Genomic DNA, 21,638 nt, shown 5'->3' with positions numbered 1-21,638 from the left:
TGTGTGGCTCTGGGTGTGTGTGGCTGGCTGTGTGTGTGTGGCTCTGGGTGTCTGTGGCTCTGAGTGTGTGTGTGTGGTAGTAATTGCTGTCTGCTGAGCTCGTCCAGTAGGGTAAAATAGGTCTCACATTTGCGAGAGATTAAGCTATTGGCAATGTAAATGACAATGCCATTTATTTATCTGTTTTCAAAACCAAAACATAAATAAAAATGTTGTCATTTACAATGCCAATAGCTCAAACTTTTGAAAAGGCGAAACCGTTGCATTGTAAATGCTTGTTTAAAGGAGAGCTCATGAGAAAAGGCAGAGCATGGAGTAAAGGTAAGGCAAACGAAATGGAACCTGTACATTAAAAAGTGGAATAGAGGGAGGAGCTTCGCGCGATTCCAAGATGGACGCGTGAACTAAGGGCTCCCGAGACCCCTTCCGCCTCCCGCGACTATCCTGTACTTTATCCTGCTTACGACGACTGGTACTTTTCATTGATGCCCTGCTGATGCCAGCGTCCTTTTCAAAATTTGTTTTGGCCGCCGGACACTGGACTTGCTGCGCCCTGAACTTTGAGGCCTACATCGTATGCCAGCCGGGGGCTTGAGTCCCTGAGGTACCCAGGTGGCAATCGAACAACAACGGCTGATACGCCACGCCCACTGCCCCTGGTGTACTTTCAGTTTCGTTTCTGCATCTTGTGTGACCGCCCAATTCCCGATCGGAGTTCCGATTCTGCAACCGCCAGCCTGGTGCTAGCGCTGTGCCCCTATTCACTCGCAGTTCCGCGCCTGCCACGACGAAGATCGTTTTGCCTGGTCTCCGCAATTCCTGTTGGAGCATCTCCCCCGTCATGACGGGCAGAACAGTTGTCGAGAGACGCGGCACTAGAGGTTCGTCCCGAGGGGGGGTCACCCAATCTCAGACCATTGATCGATTTACTCGACCAAGGGGCTCCCCGGGCGGATCGAGTGGTGCCCTGGAGGAAGCTGGAGATGGTACTCCTGATGACGAGGAGCCAACATTTATAGACGTTATGGGCGCTATTGCGAGTGTCCAATCCAACATGGGCCGGCAATATGAAACCCTGGCTGCAAAGATAGATACGGTGGCGGTTGATGTTACCCTCATCAGAGCGGACCTTGGGAAGACAAATGAGCGTGTCAAATCTCTTGACCTCAAGACCACAAGTTTGACCACGGATGTCTCGGACCTCCAGACCACGGTCCGTAATCTTCGGACTACTTGTGACCTGTTTGCCAATCGGTTGGAAGATTTTGAGGGCCGGGCCAGGCGCAATAACGTCCGCATCGTTGGTGTCCCGGAGAATTCTGCCGACACGCCTGTCGATATCCTAGTGGAGGACCTCGTGTTGAAGCATCTGGTACCGAAAGGCCTAAGTAAATTCTTTGCGGTGGAAAGGGCCCATCGTGTCCCGGGTGGCAAGCCAAAGTCGGGAGCCGCTCCACGGCCTATAATCGCTAGACTTTTCAATTTTCGCGATAGAGACGCTATCCTGCAAGCATCGCGAACGAATGGGCCCACTAAATTTGAGAACGTTTCAATAAGTTTTTATCCGGACTTCACACAGGCAGTACAGAGACAAAGGATGGGCTTTACGGGTGTGAAAAGGCGCCTCAGAGAACTGGGACTGAAATATGCTATGCTTTTCCCGGCCCGCCTGAGAATTGAACATGCTGGTCGTGCGTTTTTCTTTGACCGCCCTGAGGTGGTGAGTGACTGGTTGGACACTTTACCGACGCGAAATGAGGGCCCGGAAGATTCGAGAGGCGCTGAGGGAGGCGTAGAGGACCAGGAGCAGTGAGTCTACATCGGCGAGCCAGAATCCATCGCAGTGGCTAAGAGACTATGTTTCAAGCATGATGTGCATGCCCGGGGGTGGGGGGGGGGTTTAGGGGATCTTCCTCCTCTGGGGACTTTTCTCTCTTTCTGTAGGTTAGTTTAATGGGGCGACAGGCACACTGCAAGTTGGGGTGGCTTCTAGGTCTACCGCAGGGGTGCAGGGAGGGGGGTTTGACTCTGTTGGGTTCCTTGGGGGTGGTGGGGGGTTCTTTTCTCTTTGTTTGTTCCGAGGCTGTGTTCTGCTTTACAATTGCTTTCATGTGGCTGTTTCGAGGTGGGGTGAGCGGTCAGTCTCCTTCCGGGATGGGGGGTAGGGGACTTAGGGTGTTGAGCTGGAATGTTAACGGTCTTGGGGACAGGATAAAACATGGGATTGTGCTGCAATACTTTAAGAGGTGTTCCCCGGATGTGGTCTTGCTCCAGGAAACTCATCTGGTGGGCAATACATGTCATGCATTGAATAGGAGAGGCTATCGTTTGGTGGCAAATTCCGGCTTTACCTCGGGATCGAGAGGGACTGGTATCCTGGTCAGGAATTCCCTTCCCCTGGAGATAGATACCACACTGCTAGATGACAGAGGCCGCTATGCTGGCATTACGGGGAGGTGGGAGGGGAAATTGATTTCCATACTGTCTATTTATGTTCCGCCTGGGCTGCAATCTACCACATTCGCCGATTTGGGTGAGGTCATTCTGGGCTTGCCCGATGGCTTGCTTGTGTTGGGTGGGGACTTTAATTCTGTGGCGAATGGAGAGTGTGATCGTAGCCCCCCCAGGCTCCTCCCTACATCGCAGTTGTGGCTGGGGAGGTTCCTAGATGCCTTTGGGTTGGCCGACTGTTGGAGGCAGCTGCACCCTGGCCAACTACAGTACACTTTTCATTCGGGGGCCCATGGCAGTCTCTCGAGACTTGATTATATCCTCGTGCCGATGGTGCAGTTGATCTCTGTGCGTGAAATCAGACACTTGGCTAGAGGGATCTCAGACCATTCCCCGATGTGGCTCCACTTAGATATCCGTTTGGGGACTGGGGGCCGAATTGCCCCGATCAATCCATGGCATTTTCATAACCCCAAAATCAGATCTGAGGTGGTCAAGTGTATGAACTACTATTTTTCCGAAAATGAGGGGTCGGTGTCTTCCCCAGTTTCACTGTGGGAGGCCTATAAAACTGTGATCCGTGGTCAGGCGCTGTCCCTGGTTGCCGATGAGAAACGGCGTAACCAAGAAGAGGTGGTGAGTTTGGAGTCTGAGATTGCGGTGTTGGAGGAACGATTGGAGGCTGGGGCTACGCCTGAGATATTGCATGTTTTGGCTCTTAAGCAAACTGAGTACAGGGCCCTGGTGACTGCCTCGGCTGAGGCCATGCATCGTATGCAGCAGGGGCGACTCTATGATGTGGGTGATAAGGCCGGAAAGTTGATTGCTTGGCTGGACAGACGAGACAGATTGAATCGTGTGGTGCCTGTGGTTGAGAGAGATGATGGAGTGCGAGTCGTGGACCCGGTTGAGATAGTTGAGGTGTTTGCACAGCACTTTCAGGTCGTGTATGCGCCGGTTTCGGGCCTGCCGGAGGAGGACTCGTGCCTGTTACTTCGGGATCTTGACCTGCCCAGTCTCTCGGAGTCAGACGGGGTGTTAATGGAGGCTGATTTTTCCATAGATGAGGTTGCGCTCGCTATTCGCTCTCTTCGTTCGGGGAAGGCTTCGGGCCCTAATGGTATACCGGTTGAGCTGTATAAGTTATGCCCAGACAAAATGGCGCCGTATCTGCTGCGTATGTTTGCGGCTTCGCGAGATCTTGGCTTTCTTCCCAGGGACCAGAGGCTGGCCTCCATTGTGGTCATTCATAAAGACGGCAAGCCCCGCGAGCGTTGCTCATCGTATCGTCCGATTTCACTTTTAAACGCTGAACCCAAGATATTGGCGAAAATACTGGCAAACCGACTGGTCACGGTGATTAGCGGACTGGTCCACCCGGATCAGTCCGGTTTTATCCCCCAGCGCAATACTGCACTCAATCTTCGTCGTCTCCATGGAGTCGTCGCGAGGGCGGGATCTCTTAGTGAGCCGGCCATCTTGGTTTCTCTTGATGCTTCGATGGCCTTTGATACGGTCGAATGGCCATATTTGTGGGCCACCCTCGCCAAGTTTGGCTTTGGTCCGAACTTCATTGCATGGGTTAAACTCCTGTATGAGCAGCCACTGGCACAGGTGGTGGTTAATGGTAGAGCCTCGGAGCCCTTCGCTCTCGGGCGGGGCACGAGGCAGGGATGTCCTTTGTCGCCGCTGTTGTTTGCGCTTGCGCTTGAACCGCTGGCCGCCTGGCTCCGATGGGAACCCTCCCTAAGGGGTATTCGGTGGTCTCCAGATTTTGAAGACCGTGTCTCACTATATGCCGATGACATCCTGCTGTATCTGACGTCCCCCCGTAAGTCACTGGGAGTTCTCATTGATGTTCTGCGCTCCTTCGGCCGTAACTCTGGGTTGGTTATCAACTGGTCCAAATCCTGTATCTTTCCGCTCACCAATGACCCTCTTTCTTTGCCCCGAGTATGTCCGATCCCGGTTCACACTGATGGTTTTAAGTATTTGGGGATTTATATTTCGCTTGACCCTGTGCTGCGTTATGATCAGAATTTGTTGCCTCCGCTCGCTCGGCTTCGGTCGGACGTCGCGGCGTGGTGTAATCTGCCCTTATCCCCCTTGGGACGGGCAGCATTGTTTAAAATGATGTCCCTTCCCCGGTTCTTGTATGCTGTACAAAACACACTCGATCTGGTGCCGGCTAGCTACTTTCGCGAAATTGAGTGCCTCCAGAGGAAACTGGTGTGGGCTGGTCGACCCCGTATTGCATTGGCTAAACTCACGCTACCCTGGTATGACGGGGGCATCGCATTACCCGATATCAGACGATATTACTGGGCGTCTTAATTGAGTGCTGTGAACCATGCTATGTATGGTCCAGTTCCGAATCCTGCTTTTGAAATGGACCGATGGCTCTTACCCGGGGGGGACTACTACAGGGCATTCTATTCTAGAGGTGCTAGGAAGACCTTGACGGGACCCACGGCAGTGGCGGTGCGAGTATGGGGCAGCGCGACCGCGGCTACTGGGTGGACGGATAGGCTTACCAGAGCGACCCCTTTATTTGCTGCGGAGAGGCTGGGTGAACTATGGACTTCAAAAGGGTTTGATAAGTGGGACCTCATCGGGATCAGTAAGGTGGATGACCTCTGGGTCAAAGATAGAGTTAAGACCTTTGCTGAACTACAGCAGGAGTATGGTTTAAAGGATTCGGAATCTTTTCGATATCTCCAGGTCCGCCATGCCATTGGGTCGGTTTTTCCGGCCGGTTCTGACATCCCGGAGAGCTCCCCCCTGGAGGATAGGGTGCTGGACGGACATGTTCCGGACAGCACTATCTCTCTTATTTATAAGAAGCTTATCAATACTCGATCGGACTTGCTTGTTCACTTGCGTAGTGCCTGGACTACCGAAGGGCTGGAACTGGATGATGAAGATTGGCAGGCCGCGATATCCTCTCCTAGGGAGGTCGCGATTCCGGCGCGTCTGCGACTGATTCAGCTGAAAATTCTGCACCGTGTCTATGTCACGGGTCCCCGATTGATGCATATGGGTTTCTCTGAGGATGGACTGTGTCGGCGGGGATGTGGTATACTTGCTACTTTCCTCCATACTGTATGGGAGTGTCCGGTGGTTGTGTCCTTTTGGAAGGGAATACATGAGGTGATGAGTGAAGTCACGAATGTTCAGCTGCTACCTGAAGCCAGGCGCTGTCTATTGAATGTATGGGAACCGAATGATTGTAATGTTGCCCAGACTCAGTGGGTGACACTGGGGAACGTGGTTGCGAAGAGGGACATTGCACAATTGTGGGGGTCTCAGAGGGCTCCATCGGTCTCCGGGTGGGAAGACAATATGGACTGGTGCATGTTCAGGGAGAAGATCGTTTATATATCCCGTGGCAGGCCCAAAAAATGGGGTAGGATATGGAACCAGTGGAACGCGTTCCGAGGGGATATATGTGAACCCCCTTTCATTGATCCCCCTGATATTCCTTGTTCCCCTTGACTGTACGTTTTGGCTCCTTCCTGTACTGTATCACCGATAGATCATTGGCTCTGGGTCCCCGTTCTGCCCCCCCCCCTTTTTTTTTTCTCATCTCCTGAAGAATCTCCTGTTTTTCATATTGTTATCTGACTGCTTCTCCCCGCACCATATGGAACGGATATAATAACTGGAATATAGCCTTGTTTTTTCTTCATTGTTTTTCTTCGTTTAGATGTTATAAAAATGAAACCTTTCTATATCCTGTCATTCTGGAACTTACCGATTTTAACTACTATGGCTGCCGGACCCCTGGTTGTCGGCTGATGAGCTGTGTATCACACTGTTGATTTGCGGTATTGCACTGGCCGGCCCAATGGGTTGTAGGCATATCTCTGTATTTTATTTCTTGCAAATAAAGGTTTTTACAAAAAAAAAAAAAAAAGTGGAATAGATGTAATAACATGCTGAAACACATAATATTTAATGTGCGGTAAATTAACTCACAGTAGACAAATTTCCTGCGTTATATTTTCCACTTGGATCACTCTGTCATTTATGCAAAACAATGGAGTCACCCTGAACTCAGCTGATAAACAAATGGACCAGTTAGTGATGCAGAGGAAGTTTAGAGTTTGGGCTATAGAGTGATGCTAGCTGCATGAAAAACAGCAAAGCGGCCAATGGTGAACATTCCTCATATTTGACTTTCATAGTGCTTATCAACAAGAATATTCTAGCAAACAAAAAAAGTACTTTGATGAAATGGGGATTTGCAGAAAGTGTACAGGGTACAGGTTATAGATGCACATCAACTCCAATCCCAAGTGTATGATGATGCGGTCCTCCTCCTTTATCCAGAGAATATTGGAGAGCAAGAATCCAAGTCCCCCTACCACACTTTTTTCTGGTTGAAGAGAAACATCTGTCTGAATAGAGCAAAAAGCAGATCTTGTCTCAAGGCCAAGCATTTTCAATTTTAGCTTTCCTCTGCCCTCGGATGTACCCAATTTAATTGCAGAGACTGAAGAGTTTTGCTGGAGTTCTCATTGCAGATCTGATGATGACGTCGTCACAGATATGAGCAAACCTCTAGAATATCCTTTTCCTTTTCCTTCTCTCCAAGAAACGAGCCACTGAGTGGAATTAAACTCTCTGGACCATGCACAAGGCTTACTGGAACAGGGACACAGCTCATTGCAGGAGCTATCCCACTCCCACATTCTCCCTAGGGAACTCTGTTCGTAAAGATGCCAACGACAATTCAAGGAGTAAGGCAGATTCTTTGTACTGGAAGGCTGTACCACCACAACCTTTAGTAAACTTTTGAAAACCAGATGGTTCCAACAAGCCTTCAGGTAACACTGTCCAGACAGAGCCTGCACACCCTGGACCACAGACTTCCTCATGGCAGTATCCAGTCTACATCCCCAGCACGTACGAACATTGACTAGTCGGCCAAAAACACTAGTGCAGAGTCAGGGTGAATAGAACCCAACAAGAAGGAAAGGTTGGGCAAAGAATCAATCAAACAGCTCAGCCTGACCTAAATGGCTCCAGACATATCAATCAATCAATCAATCAATCAATCAAATCATTTGTATAGCGCACTACTCACCCGGGGGGTCTCAAGGCGCTGGGGAGGGGGGTCCGCTACTGCTCGAACAGCCAGGTCTTGAGCTGCTTCCTGAAGACATATGGGACAGAACCATATAACACAGAGTGCAGTAACAAAGAAAGGCTCTGGAAAGGATTCCCATTGACCCATGCCAGAATTCTTTTTTTATTTTTTATTTTTGAAAAACCTTTATTGATCAAAATTCAAATCGTACACAGTACATATTGCGGTACCAAATCACATTTGGATATACAGCAGTGGACACATCAGATATTGCAAAGCCCAGGAGTATCGGCCAAAAGATCCACGAAAAAGACACTTCAAAACAAATAAAGACCTAACCCCCAGTGCTTCCAAGGGCCACCCACGGTCAGAGATTTAGCAGATGGCTAGACATGAATGGGGGATGGCAGGACCCCAAGGAGATGGAGCGATCAGCAAGGTAGGGGAAAAGCCGGCTGCTGGCCAGAACTGGTGGCCGCCGTAGACCCAGGGCCGGCAGGGAGCGCGGGTGAGGCAGTGCCAGTGGAGCGGGGACGGGAAAGCAGATATGTAACTAAGGGACCCCAGATGTCGACAGGGCGAGATCTTGCAGGCATCAAGTCCCACAATTCAGACAGGAGAGTGTGACAACGAGAGGCATCCTCCAACCAACTCTCGACCCTGGGAGCAGGACGGCGGCCCCAGCACATGGCCACCCGTCGCCTGGCGAGGAGCAACAGCATTGCAACGAGGCGGCGTGATGCATCGGGGCAGTGCTTGACGAAACCGAGAAGACACAGGGAGGGTTCCGGACTCACTACCACGCCAGTAATCGCAGAGATCGCGGAGCACACCGATCGCCAGAAGTCCGATCCCTTCGGACATAGCCAGGCTAGATGAGCAAAATCCGCAGCCGGCGCAGCACAGCGCATGCAATTATCACCAGGTAGAAGCCCGAGTTTGTGAAGCTGCACCGGGGTACGGTACAGCCTATGCAGATATTTGAAGTGGATCAAACGGAGTGGATAGTTAGGAGATAGCTTCCTCATCTGGCCACAACAATACAACTAATCCGCCTGCGAAATCTAAACACCAAGGTCATTGCTCCAAGCCACCTGGGCGCTATCAAAAGAAACAGGGGCAGACACCAGGGTTAGATCATATAAACGAGTCACCAGTTTACACGGGGACGAGGACAGGTAGATGCTATCTAAGGCCGGCATGGTGGGAGGAGTTTGAGGAAAGAAAGGATGCAGCTTCCGACATGTGGCGCACAGCTGGTAATAGAGGAGCGTATCCTGTAACCCTGAGTTCTCTGGTAGGGAGTAGAAGGTATTCCCCGGGTAGAGGTCCGCGATCGTCGCCAGGCCCCGACGTCTCGCCTCGGCAGACAAACTGGACGCCTGAATCGAAGGAAAAACCGGATGATACACAATGGGCATGGCGTTAGTCGAAAGCAGGGGAACGCCGGAAAAACGGCAGAGAGCCGACCATGCCCAATGCAACGTCGCAACCGTGTCCACCTCAGTCCGAAGCCGCACCACAGGCGCAAACAAGGCTGTAAAGAGGGGCCAGGGGGACGCCAGATCCGTTTCCACCGCCACGCGGGGCTGATACGGGGAGGGATGGATCCAAAAATGGAGAAAGCTGGCCTGAGCACACAAAGCGTAAAGTCGGAAATCCGGCGCTCCCATCCCGCCAGCGGCCATGGGCAATGTGAGCACCTCCTAGGCAATTTTTGGCTGTTTGCCCGCCCAGACCAACAATATGATTAGGGAGCGAAGCTTGCGAAAAAAATGGGAGGTAAGAGGAATGGGAACATTAAGAAACAGGTACAAAAATTTAGGGAGGACCACCATCTTCGCCACCGCAATGCCGCCCGCTAAAGATAATGGGAGCCTGCACCAGGATGGAATTCTGGACTCCAGCCAGTCAACGGCACGACTAAAGTTCGATCTCCAAAGTTCATCTAGGTCCCTGTTGAGCCAAATCCCAAGATAGCGCACGGGGCCAGAGGCCCAAACAAAGGGAAAGTCTGGTTCAAAGGGCGAAGTGGCTTCCGTAAGAGGTAAGAGGACAGACTTGCCCCAATTCACCTGTATCCCCAACAGGCCACCAAAGCGGATGACCTTACGGACCAACGGACTAAGGTTCTCCTGAGGATGGCGAACGTATAGCTTAACATCGTCCGCATACAAAGATACCAACAATGAACGAGAGGAGTACCTGATGCCTCTGTGAGTATGGTGCTGTCGCAACCTGGCGGCCAGAGGCCCCCTTGCCACAGCGAAAAGCATGGGCGACAGGGGGCACCACTGGCGGGTGCCCCTCGCGACCGGGAACGGGTTGGAGATCTGGCCGTTGACTTGGAAACGCGCAACAGGACTAGCTTATAAGAGTTTGACCGTACGAATGAAAGGTGTCGCTGAAGCCCATACGTGGTAAAACATAGAACAAAAAGGGCCACCCCAGTGTATCAAATGCCTTTGTGGCGTCCAACAAGGCAGCTACAGCCGGCAACTCGGGATTGATTTGGTGCAAGACCGAGAAAATAGTGCAGAGATTATTTGAGGTAGCTCTGCCGGGAATAAAGCCGGACTGATCTGGGAGGGCGATGGTAGGCATAAGCAAGAGTAATCGGGAGGCCAACAATTTAGCGAAAATGTTATTGTCAATATTAATAAGGGAGAGGGGGTGGTATGAATCGCAGCTGGTTTGTCAGGTTTCAAAAGCAGGGTTATCAACGCCTCACGAAGCGAGGGCGGGAAAGACCCATTGTCCAGGGAGTTATTGTACATTGCAGCCAGGTGGGGCACCAGAATATCCGCATAAGTTTTATAAAATGAGGTTGGGAACCCGTCGATGCCAGGGGCCTTATCACCGGTAAGACTGCTGATGGCCGCCAGGATCTCCTCCCGAGAGAACGGCTCGTCAAGGAATTTGCGGTGATAGTCCTCCAACCATACCAGCGCAATAGAGTCGAAATATTGATCCAGCCCCCTACGCGTCGGAGGAGCGGAAGCAGAGTACAGCTGGGAGTAATAGTCAAGAAAGCGCGTTTGTATTTCCCCCGGGGAGGTGGTCCGGCCAGTGCCTCCATCACCCAAGGCTGTGACATATGAAGCTGCGCACGGTGGACATAGAAGGTTAGCTAGAGTGCGTCCCGGGCGATCCCCTTCCCCAAAATGACGTGCGCGACCCTCCCTGCTCAAAAAGGACAGCTCCCGCTCAGCTTCCTCCGAGAATTCTGTGTGTTTTGCCCAGAGGAGCGCAAGTGTCGCAGAACTGAGGCAGGCCGTCTGGGCCTTATCCAGCTCCTGAATTTCCTCCTCAAGCCTTGCCAAGGTGGAACGAATAGAGCGAAGCACTCCTGCCTGCTTCGAGATACATTTGCCGCGAATGACGGCCTTGAATCCCTCCCAGAGGGTAGAAGCAGAGTCTACGGTGCCGGCGTTAATGTAGAAATATTAGTGATGGCGGTCTGAATATCAGCACAAAAAGCAGTGTCGCGAAGCTCATTGTGTGGGAGGCGCCAGGTGAAGGCCCTACAAGGGGAAAACGGAGGGCAGATGCGAATCTGGACCGGCGCATGGTCGGAAAAAGTACGAGCCAAATGCATCGTATCCATTAGCCAGGACAGGGCGTCAGGAGTGGCCAGCCAAAAATCAATGCGCGACCAACAACCTCGGGCTCCGGTGTAGCAGGTACCCTCTCTCCCTGTGGGTTGGGGGTGGCGCCACACGTCATATAGAGCATTATCGGAGAGAATAGCTGAAAGGGCTGCAGTAGCACCCGGGTGGGACGGGAGAGTCCCCGATCTGTCCAGGGAGGCGGAAACGGCAACAATAAAGTCACCGCCCCAAAGGACGGCGGAAGGGCCGCAAGAGGAGATGAGGTGCCACACGTGCATGAAAAAGTCCGGATCGTCACAATTGGGCCCATAGACCGCAGCAATTGTAACTGGCTGTGCAAAGAGCACTCCATTGAGAATCACATATCTACCCTCCGGGTCCTGAATTGCACGAGTAGTCTGCCAGGGCAGGCCCCGACGTATTAAAACCGAAACCCCTCTGGCGTAGGAAGAATAGGTGGAAGAATGGACCTCCCTGCTGAACCGAGTACGCAACCTGGAGACCGACCCGGGCAGAAGATGCGTCTCCTGCAGGAGACAGATGTCAACCGTATGTCGCTGTAGGTGGGAAAGAATTAACCTGGCTTTACGGTGATCATTTAAGCCCCGAATGTTCCAGGACCAACACACCACATCAGTCATGACAGAAGAACAACAGCAAATTCACCATACGGTCCCCACCGGCGGGATGCCAAGCCAAACTAGGTAATGCTTCGGAACAAGCGACCATGTGCCCAGGGCTCTCTGCCCGCGCGGGCGCATCAAACAAATGGCATGAGTCTGAGCATAGGCAGGGATCGCTGCGCGGGCAGGGGACCGGTATTGCAGCAACTACTGGTGGATAGGCCGGGACACAAGGCAACGGGCCATCATCAGGCAACCCACAAGGTGGTGTGTAACAGGCCATGGATAAGGATGCGTGGCAGCAGGGGGAAAGGGCCGATGCCATGACAGGCCAGCCAGCCAACACCACCAGCAGGCCCGAAGAAAACATGCAAAATGGCATTGAGGAGCTTAGCCAAGGAAAAATAAGAAGTGAGGGTGTCCATAATAATACGCAAAGTACAGTGTCATCAAGAAAACTTTCAATTGCAACATTAGAAAACCATACAACAACAACCCAGAGCCATCCCAAGTCCAACCAGATGGTGACATAGAGACAGGAGACAGAGCATGGCAATGTAACGGTGGCAGAGTGAAGCCACCCCCTCAGTAGAGGACTCAAACAACCCCCCACCCCAGCCCCCCCACCTCTTGCCCCCCTACCAACCAACCCCAAGAACTCCCATCCCAGCCTCCCCACACCCACTCCAACCCCCCAATCAGGCTGGGTAAACCACCCCTCCCATCCCAGGAACCCACAACCGGGAGTCAGACAACAAAGGACAAAGTAGGAAATCATCCCATGGGGGCACGGCAGGGCCAAGCATACCCCCCTGTACGAAAGCAGGGTGGCCAAGCAGAAGAAGACCAGACATCAGTCCAAAGAAAACATCAATAAGACAGGCAATAAAGAGAACGCTACTCAGTCATTTTCACTAAGGTGGCCGCCTCCATCAGACTGAGGCGTGGAGGGAGAAGAGCGGGCATCTCGATCCAGTTTTTTGGCAAATGCCAGGGCATCCTTAGGGTCCAAGAAGAACAGCGTCTTTGCCCCTTGACGAACACGCAGCTTCGTCGGGTAGGCCAGTGAAAAAGAAACTTCATGCTTGTGGAGAATGCGTTTGGCAGGCAGAAATTACCTCCGGGCGGCCTGCACTGCGAGTGTGTAATCAGGGTAAAAGGACAGGGCATTGCCTTGATGAGTGATGGCGCCCCTGTCGCGTGCCGCCCGTAGGATTATGTCCCGGTCCCGATAGTTTAGGATCTTCGCTATGAAGGGACGCGGGGGAAGACCAGGACGCGGGCGGGGCCCCAGAGAGCGGTGTGCTCGTTCCACAATGAAGACCGTGGACATAACGTCTCAGAAGAGCTCCCTAATCAACTGCTCCACGTAGTCCTCCATTTTTTTAAATGTTCGTGGACTCTGGAAGGCCGGTGATACGCAGATTACACCTCCGGGAACGAGCCTCCAAGTCCTCATTCTTATCCCGGATTATGGCTAGTAACTTGTATATCTCTAGCAGCTTCTGCCGGTCCTGGGTGGCGGCGTCCTCCGCGTCAGAGACCCTAGATTCTACGTGCGGCAGGCGGTTGTCATGGGAGTCTACACAAGATTTTACCTTGTCAAGGCGGGCCGAAAGCTGGTCCAGCTAGGCTGCTATTCCAGTGACCGTGGACTTGATATCCAACATTATCGCTTTGAGGTCATCTTCACGGGTCGGCGGGGCCTCACCACCCCCTGCAGAAGAGTCCGCACCTTCAGCACCCGTGACATCCTGCCGGGAGGACCACCGCAGTTCAAAAGCTATCTTCGGCTGCTTAGGATCACTCTTCCCCATCTCAGAAAGCACTGGCCAGGCACAACAGCCCAGGAGTGGAGGCGAGGGTGGGCAATGGAGCAGCCACACGGCCCGCCACAGAAGGACGAGGACGAAAAAAGGGGCGAGGTCCACCAGACGCCGCACAGGGAAATTACAGAGGCAATCCAGGAGTAGCTAACGGAAGGAGACAGCGGTCAAAGTACCAAAAAAGCTTCCAGCTGGAGCCGGTCAATGCGCAATGCGGACAGTCCGAGAGGTTTACAGCAGCAGACCACCGAGTACCTGACCCCGCCGCTATCTCACTGTCCAGGGTTAGGGCCAACGTAGGACATGAAGGGAACGGACCATCAGCGCCGCGAGCCAACAGAAGGCCCCCCACTAGCAGCCCGCAACACAGAGCAGGGCGAGTCGGTGCACCCGCAGCAGCGTGCAGATCAATGCAGCATCAGGTAAGGTATCACTGGAGCCGTCACGATAGCCTCGTAGGAACCGGTGGGAGCAGCAGCAGTGTAGGGACGAATAAGGTGGAAAGTCCAATCCGCCCCCTCCGGCACCTCAGAGCAATCGGGGCGGCCTCCCAACCAGGATCCAGGGTGGGAGGCGGCAGCGAGCGGCAGCAGGGAAGGACCTCCAGGGGCAGATCCAAAACGACTCAGTACCCCACAGAAAGGAACCTCCAAGTGAGTGGGGAGCGGACCCGCAGAGCCCCGAAATCCAATGCAGGAAGCTCCGGAGTGGGGCAACTAGGTCCCCGAAGAAAAAGGTCAGGCCGTGGACGCCCGGCCGGGCAGCTCCAGATGACAGCGGAGGCACTCACTGCAGCTGGCCCCGCTGCAGACGACACGGCCCACGGAAGCCGCCCCACAGCCCGCCAGCAGTCGGCAGCACGGCCCGCCCGGCGGCAGGCCCAGGATCAAAGAGGAGCCGGTGGCAAGCAGGCCCCAGGCGACGCCGACAGAAGAGGAAGTCGGCCCGCTGAAATTCTCCCAGTCCCTGGGGTCAGCGCCCACCTCGGGAACGCGCCCACGAAGGAGTCGAGGGGGACCCACCACTAAAGCAGCCAGGCATCGGCAGCGCCGCGGCCCCCCCGAGGGGATGAGACGAGGAAGCCAGGCCTCACAAGGCCGCAACGCCGCACAGCCAGGCCGCCCAGGAGGCGGCACCCATCCCCGCAGGCACACCCCCGGGCAGCCGCGCGACTCATCACAGGGGACCGGAGGGCTCTCTTCGCCGCAGGGCTCAGCACACAACAGCAGTCCCTCCTCCAGGCAATGGCAGGCCCAGCGATGCGCAGGTCAGCGCCGGCACAGAAGCCACGCGCTCAGAACGAGGAAAGCAGCTTCGTCCAGCAGGCTCGCACAAACTCCAAAACCGGCCAGGTATGTTCGGGACAACCCCGGGGGGCAGGAAACAGTGAGCAGCGCCCAGTAGTTTTCAATGTCTGGAGGATTATGTCAGATTATTGTGCTTGGCCGGCAGAGCCCACTCAGAGTGCGGCCATCTTGTAGCCGGCCAAGCCACGCCCCCAGACCCATGCTATAATTCTACCCGAAATTGAACCCAGCCCCCTACTTACAAAGCCAACTCCTCCATCTCCCTATATGTGTCCAGTTGACTAAAAGGAGAAGAATTATATCTTGGTTACAACCCAGTAATATTTATAAGCATGCCCATATTTTCACAGATTACTAACCATTATGGTTGTCAATATGAAACTGAGCACTCTTAAGCAGCCACCGGCCCACATGCCTAAAACTGCCATAGTAACACATATTTACTGCTTTAGATGATGTTGAGCCATCTAATAGGTAGCAAGAGTAAAATGTAGGCTAAATCCATATCAGTCCATTCATTTAAACAGTTGGCACAATAGACAGTGGTTCAGGCAATGCTAGAGGCAAACATACACCCTTGAATACATCAGAGGCTCAAAGAGGCAATAACAGCACCAATTGTAAACCTGCTGAATCGCGGAATATTTTTACAGGAGCTCTTCCAGGAGATGAGAAAATGACACGCACACGCAGGCGTCCACAGTATACCCATAGGTTCATGGCTTCTTGCTGTGTACAAATAATCTGAATAAAGCCTTATTAACACCTGTAGTGGAGGAGAGAACAGCACAGCTGTAAAAAATAGAAGAACAATAGCAATTGAGGCAATTTCTATAGTACTGGTGTTAACCACCAATACCAACAATCATTGGCAAAGCTAAGAGGTCTGGCTGCCTTTGTGTCTCCAACAAATATTTTTCAAATGTCTGCAGCAGTGAAAGGAAAAAAAATGCTTACTGTATGCCATGCATATATGGGGTGATTGTTTTTGTCTTGGATGCCTGCGCATTAGTTGGCCAAATATTGTGCTGTCTTATTGATAACAAATAATTTTTGGAGTCTGTGGTACTCACGGCTGAAAAAAAATATTAGTCTACAGAAAGTCGATAGAAATGCAAACATTAAAGAAAAGTCCTCAACATTGTTTCACACAGAAGACTCATAAAATAAAGTAAAGATGTCTTCTTTTCTTGTGGGGAGAGTTCAACCAAACAGAAAATGACTTAATATAGATTTAAATGCATTTTTGCATGTTTGCATTATATACGCTGGCACGTAGAACAATCCCACTGAATCCCTAATTTTTTTATTGATTGATGTGGGAACTATGGCCCATGATCATCTCGTTATCATGGGAGATTTTAATTTTGACTAGACCACTGCTTAAATTGGGATGGGGATGGGAAGGGGTTAAATATAAACGAAAGAGCTGGTAAACCAATATTCAATTCAAAACATTCGATCTGACTGATATCTGAAGGATGAACAATTCCACTTCGTGACCTATTACTAACTGACCCTAGTGTCTCTGGTAACACAATATTGGCTGACACAGACACATCCCAGATTATGTCTCAGTAGACCTGGTTAGTATATTATATTCAGGTCAAGGGGGGTCATTTACTAAGAAGCTAGACCTATTTTTCTTTAATAATAAATATTCTAGAAATAACATCAGATTGAACATAAAAAACTTTCCTTAAATTTAACAGCATTTATTATTGGAATGTAGTATGTGAAAATCTAAAACCATACACAAAGGTGGTTTCCATTTCAGAAACCTTCAAACAAAACGTATCTGAGAAGTTAGAGAAACACCCCAAGCCACAAGCAATCTGACACCATATGAAATGTTATCCTCCATTTATATTGATATTCCAAATGTTGTCATTTTATTTTCTTTAGTTTGTCATATTGGCAGTCCAAATGTAGCCAGACTCAGATTTCATATGTTATCTGTGAACAAGTGAAACATTAATAGGGTTGTATGGTAGTCACCACAACTAACAAAGTCACTAACTTGTTAGGTCCACTCAAACGTTTCAGAAATTAAAACCTGAGCTCATGGCAAAGAGCAGACAGGCTTAACTTAAAGAAAATGTGTTAAGTATTTAGCAGTATCAAAACAGTTGAAAAGTCAAAAACACAGCAGAAAAAAATCCAATTTATTGAAAGAGTTTAAATTGTAATGTACAAAATGAAAAATATCCAATAAGGGGAACTGGAGAGACAGCTTTTTAAAAAGATCTAGGAGAAAATAATGCTAAGAAGTGAAACATGCTAATTGTGCTCAACGGTCGCGGTAGGACGGCACCTAGGTGGTATTTGAGGCCGACTACTATGAGGCCCTGGTTGGATACAACAAATAGATTGCCCCGCTAGGGTCTTCAAGTAAGGAACATCAGAAATATATCTAAGCTCCAAACTGAAAAGAGGCTTTGAAATTTCTCTGAGGAAAAATTCTTCTCTATATGGGACAAACCTGAAATGTAATCCGGTGCTGTGAAACTGCTATATGGATACTTTGGTGGCCAAACAACCACAGGAGTACACTTCCAAGCCCCCAGGACATGAGGGGGAGCACTTTGAGACTCTCAGGGTGTCAGGCAGATGGCAACAGCATAGTCCACTCCAGGTCCAGCTGGAATTCTTCAGATGAATGATGTCCTCTTCACTTTATGTACCTGGAGCCACCCAGAGAAGTCTGCCTTATGATTCTTTGAGATCTTTCTGTCCTTGGTTTTCAAGTGGGGGTTGGGGAGCAACCTCCTCAGAGTCTTCTCAAACGTCACAAATACCAGCTGCAGCAGATTCAGTCTGCCTGGTGTTCATTCACAAGTCTAGCAGTGCTCTCATGGGATGTGTTGGGGTGTCACATTCATGCCTGGCACAAGATAGTGGCTGACAGTGACTGCTGGGCCCTCCCTAGCCAATGTGGTAAAAGCTCCCGGGGGAAACCCTACACACTTTTTCAGTAGTTCCTGAATTTTGATGAAGTGTGATATGACAAAAGCTTGGTCCTTCAACTGACAGACAAGGGGATACCCAAGAATTGTCCTGGCATCTTTATTTCTCTGTTTCAAGTGAGCCAAAGTGTTTCATGTAACTCAACAGACCTGCCAGGTAAGATTTGACACTGGTGTCATCAGAATGCCCACAACCTCTCCCCTGCATATTGTATTGAGATCAGAGGAGTCATTCAAGTCAGCCTATTGTGTGCTCCTCATGCCAAGATGAGCACCGGTTGGGAGTTGGTCAGAAGGCTAAGGCTAGTTAGCCATCCGGCAGCCCAGGCAGGTAAAGGGTAACTTTCTAAACTTACTTGTGCTTAATATTTATAAAAAATCCGACTCAACTACTACACTGGATTTTTAGTAACTGTCAAAAATAGTGGTTTGTTAGCCCTGTTAGCCCTAGAGTGGTCTTACCTCAATCCTCTTGCCTTCCCCTCCTATTCTTCTGAATTCATTTTTGCTCTGTGCATTTTACTACTGTTAACAAGTGTTAAAGTGCTTGTGCTTACTCCTTAAAACATGGTAAATTTGGCTTGCACCTGATTGACATATTTAATTTACTTAGAAGTCCCTAGTAAAGTGGTATACCATATACCCACGGCCAGTAAATTAAATGCTACTAGTGTGTCAGCAGCAGTTAATGTGCCTCCCACTTAAGAAGCCCCAGGTCTGCAATTGCTGCCTGAATGCAGTTTTAAACACCAATTGGATTGGCAATAAAACCCCATTGCCAAGCCTTAAAATCCCCTTTTATTGCATTTAAGGTAGGCCCTAGGTAGCCCATAGGGAAGGGTGCATTGTACTTAAAAGGTTCGACATGTGCTTTTAAGTTGTACATGTCCTGATAGTGGAAAAACTCCTAAAGTTGTTTTTCACTACTATGAGGCCTACCTCTCCCATAGGATAACATTGGATTGCCTTATTACATTTAATAAGTGCTAACTTTTGATTGGGAACAGGTTAACATTGTGTGTGTTGGTATCTGAGAATTGAAACTTAAAACCCTCTTTCTTGGTAAAGTTGGATTTTAAGTTCCAAATTTGAAAATGTCACTTTTAGAAAGTTAGTATTTTCCTGCCTTCGCTATTTGGTACCAGCCACATAATAGCGAGAGTCGGTGTGACTGGATGGGCCATCACTGGCAGTGAATGGCTCCAATCATCTTGAACCCACACCTGGACCCAGCCTAAGTGAATTTGAACCTCCCAAGTGATGCCCCTCCAGTCCTGGACCCTTGCTAGTGATTTTAAAGGTGCCCATCTAGCCAAAACCTGGGACTTTTTGGCTAAAAACTGCTCTGAGAACCGAGTGGAGACCGGAACCAAACTGCTCATCTATCCACCCAAGGTGCCTCGCAGGTCGGCCTGACTTCACAGCCGCTCCCACTGTGTTCTTCTGTCCAGCAGCAAATCCTGTACAGCGGTCCTTCGGCAAAGAAGTATCTGGCCTCATGAAACTCTCATCAGCTACAGCCTCCTCACTTGCCCTGCTGGAGATTTTCGACTTCCAAAAAAAAGACCTAGTCAGAACGTGAAATCTTCACCTTGACTTCGTCCAGCAGCTCCTCGTTGACAATGCCTCCTCCACGGACACCACCTGCAGCCTTGCCCATCTGAACTTCAACCTTCCCAGACAACATTTTCTCCAAATTTCTTATTAGTCTAAAGGTGAACGCAGACCAGGCCCAATCCGACTTTCAATCCCTCTTAGTCTGACATATTTTTGTGACCCGGTCTCATAAGATTAGCTGACCACTCTTTGGTTTAAAAATTAATTACTCTGGTCCTATTGATTCAATTTTTATCATTTTGGTTTCTAATATTTAATAGTTTACTCAAAATTGCTAAATTTGTGTGGGATTTTTCTTGTGTTTTTTCACGTTATGGATGTTTTTGTACTACATAAATACTTTACACATTGCCTCGAAGTTAAACCTGACTGCTTTTGTGCCAAGCTATCAGAGGGTTAAGCACTGGTTAATTTAGTGACTTATGTGGTTCACCCTGACGGAGATGGTGGCTGTTGTTTGACCAGAGTTAACAACCACTCAACCAACAACCCAATTTCTCCTATGGTTTAGGTATTTTTCATGTTGGTCCCAATTCCAAAGATAAGTATTAGTATTTTAATCTATGCTCCGATTTTCTAAATAGGACAGCTAGGCCTGCCACATTGAAACACGTGTTTAGGTATATGTCACTGTAGGGACATGGCAACATTAATTTTCTACATCTCACTTTTAATTACCATGCACCCTACCATATAGGCTACAAGGCATACATTGCAGTGACTAACTAATATTTAAAACAAGGTTTTTACCTGTTAAAAGGGTTATTTTTAAAGGTCGCACTGCAGGTTTAAACTGCACAGTCAGGCTACAAAGGTAAGTCTGAAGCTATGTTTTTCTTTCTCGCACTAGTGGATGGCACAATACGTGCTGCAGTCCAAAGTGACATTTTAACTTTCAGTTATAAGTGTATTTTCTGAAGCATAACATAGTTTTATAAGAAATTGTAACTTAAAACCCTCTTTAATGGTAAAGTCGGATTTTAAGTTGGAATTTAGAAAATACCACTTTTAGCAAGTTGGCATTTTCCTGCCCTAGCTATGTGGTGCCTGCAGCCTGTTCCTGAGTCACCTGACTTGGTGTGGTTGGCAGCTGAACTTTGCATGTTCCTTCCAGACAGCGACACAAAAGAGGGATTAGTAGTGCCTGGATGGGCCATCACTGGCAGGATATGGGGGAAGGGAGGCGTACATAGCGGTGGCTTACTAATATTCAAAGCAAGGTTTTTACCTGTTAAAACAGTTATTTTGAAAGGTCACAGTGCAGGATTAAACTGCTCAGTCAAGCTACATTGGTAAGCCTGAAGCCTTGTTTTTCTTTCTCACACTAGTGGAAGTTAAATAAACGAATCAGGGATAAGCCAGTTTCTACATGTTTTAGGGTCAGAGTACATAAGCTCGGCACTGGACAGCAGTTCCTCAGTGTATAGAATGTAGATTAAAAAATCAGAAAAAGTGGGTGTGACCACAAAAAATGAGGCATTTTTCCACACAATATGAATGGCATTCCATGTCCTGTCCGATTGGTATTTAAATGTTATCAAAATGGCATTCCTTTTGTTATCATATAGGCATTCCTAGTATTGCAAGGTTGATAATTTGTAAATTGCCAGATTGTCATTTTGTAATTTATCAGGCTGGCATTCCATAATTGGAATCTTTTTTTTTTTTGTTTTAATATTTTTATTCTTGTTTGCCAGCTGACAAAAAAACAGAAAAAGACAAAGATATACATACATAAATGGTTTCATACATGTGCATAGAGACATCAGAGTATATATCTTGTAAACCAAATAATTTGATATATGGGGGCAGTGAAAGTGTTCCTGTTACAAGAACGGACTGTAGACATATTCATCTTTGTAGCGGGGAAAGAAACAAAAAATAAGTTTAGCATTTATGCGACGTTTAGATATTGTTTTACTCTAGAAAAGTGCCCCAGTTTCTATTAAATTTGATCAGTGAGCGTGTTCCCCTGAGATTAGCTAGGGCTAGCTCCATGGCGTGTATCTCATGGAATTGGAATCTTTTATGTGAGTGTCATTCTGTATGTTGTCAAATTGATATCTCGTATGTTATCGGACTGGTATTGTGTCACATGTCAAATTTGCATTCATGTTACCAGATCATGCGTTCTCTGAATTTTCC

The 21,638-nt window shown here is 49.4% G+C and overlaps 1 protein-coding gene across 3 annotated transcripts in view; it reads left to right on the top strand.

The window, feature by feature from the left end:
• Positions 1–21,638, top strand: part of ADCY3 (adenylate cyclase 3) — a 519,000-nt gene that overhangs the window by 377,737 nt on the left and 119,625 nt on the right. The gene's annotated exons all lie outside the window — the stretch shown is intronic.

This window comes from Lissotriton helveticus, chromosome 6, assembly GCF_964261635.1.
Source record: "Lissotriton helveticus chromosome 6, aLisHel1.1, whole genome shotgun sequence".
NCBI lineage: Eukaryota > Metazoa > Chordata > Amphibia > Caudata > Salamandridae > Lissotriton > Lissotriton helveticus.
Note: the sequence above shows the minus strand (reverse complement) of the source record. Positions and strands in the feature narration are given on the sequence as shown.